Source organism: Pinus tabuliformis, chromosome X (genome assembly GCF_031772625.1).
Source record: "Pinus tabuliformis cultivar Carrire ecotype Pingquan chromosome X, CPIR1, whole genome shotgun sequence".
NCBI classification, from domain to species: domain Eukaryota; kingdom Viridiplantae; phylum Streptophyta; class Pinopsida; order Pinales; family Pinaceae; genus Pinus; species Pinus tabuliformis.
The window spans coordinates 1,024,421,532-1,024,426,239 of NC_142308.1; positions in this window are offsets into that span (position 1 = coordinate 1,024,421,532).

Genomic DNA, 4,708 nt, shown 5'->3' on the forward strand with positions numbered 1-4,708 from the left:
TTCCTTTAAATTTTCCATTCTAAAAGCATCAATTTGGATGAAAAATAATGTAGTTATCCAATAAAGATCATATGATTTTGTTCCACAAAATATTTACTGAATAAGATTTTTCAATTTCATTAAGATTCAATATGTTTACAAGTTTTCATGGAAGTTGCCTTTCATTAGTTTTCCGTTCTTGCTCATCAGCAAGCACTTGCAGAGAATTCAACTAGAACGCAAAATGCTTACATGGTTTCATTGGTTGTTCCAGTTCACTTGATCAGGTGATGTATGGATCAATTAGAGTAGGTGTGATGAATAAGCTCAATTCTGATCATCTTTTTCAGTAGTATCTTCCAATAAAGTTTGCAATTAGTCTACAATTCAGGTTTTCAGTTTGTAACTCTGATTTTGCCAGTATCAATGTTGCAGATCAAATTTTTGGTAGTACAAAATCATCTCTCTGTACATAAATGGGATGCCTAAATGATCTTAGCATGCATCATTTGACCAAAATATTGCAGCTTGAAGACTCTTGTATGTGATATGTCGCAGCCCTATTCAAAGCTGTAAAGTGTGTTTTCTGATGATCTCCTTGGTACTAGTGGTAATGCTTCTAAGGACAAGGGCAATCCTTTGATAGACTATAAGATGGGGCAAACGAATGGAGCAAAAATGATGGGAATTGAATAAAACCGAGTGGTCAACTGAAGAAGAATGGTGTTCATCTGAGGATGGGAATGCTCTTTTTGATGGCAGGTCACATCCATTACAACAGTTCGGATTTAACAAGCACCCATTCTTGGATTTCATGTTTCTTGGCTCTTTGATGAGAAGAATGAAGGGAAAATACATGTTAATATATTATTTGTGCCCTTTGATGGAAGTTTTGTAATGAATGACTGAAAAATACATGGTGAGAGAAAAATGCATATTATAGTAATTGAGGAATGTTTTTCACTTGTTGAAGTTATAGTATTGAATTTAACACACTAACACTTTACAACAATGAACTAACAATCTTCATGATGAAAATAGCAATATGGAAGATTTATCTGCATAATGAAAAAGGAAATATGGGAGATTCCAATCATTTTCCAAGGCATTTTTTAAAATGTGGATGTGAGAAAAGGTTGTTGTGGAAGGTGCTGTTTGTATATGGGAATTTCCTGATCATTGTGTGTAATCCTAATGTTGATAGATATATCTACTAAGTGGTTCTAGTTAATGGGGCATTGATTTGAGCATTCAATATATCTTTATTCTTTATCAAGGTATTTTTTTTGCTGTATTTGCATTCTTCAATTTATGCTTACGACGTTTCCTTTGCAACATCTAGTGCAAATGCTAGTTATAAATTGTACAGTTATTTTGTTAGAGAAAAGGATAGTTGATTATTACTGCATTTAGTGGATCATGGCTCTGGTCTCGAGTGCCTTCTTCTCTATTTTGGCCAATGGCTCCCTCTCCAAGCTATTTTCCCCCTCAAGAGGCATCAGGTAGGGAGACCCCCTGTCTCTCTTCCTCTTTGTCATCATGGCTGAGGGATTAAGAAAATCTCTCTAAGACAACAGATATAATAACAACCTAAGTGGCCTTAATATCCAGGACTCTGTCCCAACCTCCACTCATCATAAATTCGTCGATGAGACCCTCTTGATGGGTATCCCAACTACTGATGAAGCAAATTCCTTCAAACATATACTCAACCTTTTCTCTAAAGTGTGAGGAACATCTATTAAACTTGGAAAATAAAAAATCTTCTTCTTCAATACCCCCTTGGCCATTCAAATAAATATCACTAGAATATTAGGATTTCGGATTTTCTACCTTCCCTCAAGATACCAGGGGGTTTCCCTCAGTGATAAATCCTATAGAAAATCTAATTGGGAGGACCTACTCAATAGATTGCGCAAGAAACATTCCAACCAGACCTTTGGAGCCCTCAACTTAGCTGGGAGGCTCCTCCTAGTCAAATGTGTCCTTCAATCCATACCTCTCTATCATAGATTCTTAATGTGCTATAAATATTTTTATTTAATAAGAGAGATATATGTATCTCCAAAAAAAAACATTGTATTATAAATTGAATTATAAAATTTTATTGAAGTGGAGATGTGACCTAAGCAGACATTTCATAATGAATGGGCCTTTCAAGAGTGAAGGTACTTTTCAAAATAAGTTATGCATATTTTACAAAGCCAAGTTTCAATGAAGTGAATCTGATTTTCATTAAGTGAATTAGCAGTAAATTTTTAATCATAATTTTTTTATACAGAGTAAATACTTGATCTAAATATACAAGGGAGTTACCTACATCCAACATTATTAATTATTTAAAAAAAAAATAATGATTTATAGAAATAATAAATCAAATTATATATTTTAATGAGAAAAAAATCAATTAATTTTTAAAAATATAATATCTATTTTAATAATAATAAAAAATAAATAATTTTTAAAAATATATAAATCATATATCTATATATATGAGATTTCCTATATTAAAAACATGACATTATTCAGTATTCATGAAACAAAAGCAGTCTCCATTAGTTAGTGTATATATATATAGTATAGATTTTATATATATATATATATATATATATATTATAGATTATACCATTAATAAAATCATATTTTTACATTAATGTAATAATTAATGTAACATTATTATAGTTACTAATAATATTATTATTAATGTCAATTTTATTAGTATTTTTAAAAAAATGATTAATAATTAATATTATTAAATCTAAACTTAATATTAGCAAACCCTTTATTAAAAAACTAAATGACTCTATATTGATCTCAAGCGCAACCATTTGATTATTTTAAGTTTGCTAAATTGTTGTAATTGCACCGTCGATGATACATATTGTGATTCATTATTAAAACGATATAATATTAATGTATTTGTCTAAACCTAAATGACTCTATATTGATCTCAAGCGAACAATTTGATTATTATAAGATTGCTAAATGGTTGTAATTGCACAGTTATTACATATTAATGATATATATTTTGGTCTATAATGATATATATTTTGGTCTATTATTAAAATGATATAATATTAATTTGGTCTATTATTAAAATGATATAATATTAATGTTTCTTTAGACATGTATATTTTATTGAAAAATTGATGATTTTTTTAGGATTTGTGCGTGGATGTAAGGGGATATATATATTTTTTATTTAAAAAGAAATATTGTATTATAGATTGATTTATAAAATTTTATTGTAATATACATGTGGATTAAAGAAAGGTTCCATAATTTAATAGGTTTTTTAAGAATGAAACTATTTTTCAAAATATGTTATACATGTTTTACAAAGCCAAGTTTCAATGAAGTGAATTTGATTTTCATTAAATCAATTATAAATGATGGAATAAATTTTTAATTATAATTTGGTAAAAAAAAATATACAAGTTTTAAACATTTGATTTAGATATGCAAGCAAGTTACCTGATCTATTTTTTCCATTTATAGAATGGGGTTACCATTGAATTTCAGTCATCCAACTAGAATTTGTCATTAAGAAAAAGATTAAAATGCCAACTTCCAATAAAAGAGGCCTTTTAACATTATTAATTATTTAAAAAAACAAATAATTTATAGAAATAAAAAATAAATTTGTATATTTTAATAATAAAAGAAATCAATTAATTTTAAAAATAAAAATATCTATTTTAATAATAAAGAAAATTAATTAATTAATTTAATATATATATATATAAAATTATTTATGATATATTTTATAGTAAAAACATGACATTATCCAATATTCATCAAACAAAAACACTTTCCTTTTGTTGATATATATACTTACTATTATTATTAATTATACTATTAATAAAATTATATTTTACTATTTATATAATGCGGGAGCTGCTATGTTGGCTACTTGATTGGATGAAGCTAAAGCCATTCTTGATCAGAGATTGATTGCAACAATACCTTGCAATTTGGTTTGGTTGATGACTCGACTGATCCATCTATCTCTCTGGCTATCTATATATACAGTTATACACAGAGGTACACTCTCTTTCTTTAACAACAACTTTCTTTCATTTTTCTATTTGATTGCCTCTAAATTTGAAATTACAGTAAAAATAGACATTAAAGTAAAATGTGTTATTATCATTAAAGCAAAAGTATATTCTTATCCTTACGCCAGACTATTAAAGTAATAGAGTATTATTTTTATATTTCTTGAAAACGAAAATTCTTTACAATTTCCTTACGATTGGAATTTAAGCGGATGGTATTAAATAACATTATGATATTATTCCATTTCTTTTAAAAATGAAAATTTATATTCGGGAAGGTAATGAATAATATTTTCCTAAAATTTCTCCAACCTTCCATTAAAATTGTGAATAACTATTGAAATATAAAAATTTATTGAATTCAGATATTTTTTTTTAAGAATATTTTTCTTTTCTTTGCAAGTGGCGTGAGGTTTGACAGATGATTGCCCATTTAGCTTTTAATTTGAGTTTTTTTTTTTTTTTTTTTTAATTATATGTATATGTATATGTATATGTATATGTATATATATATATGTGTGTGTGTGTATATATATATATATATATATATATATTTGGCAAGTGGTGTGAGCTTTGAGATGAGTGCCATAGGTATTTAAGCAGTTGGGAATCATATATTTTGCTTGGACCACACTACCATTATACATAGCTAATTCAAAACTTCAAACCAA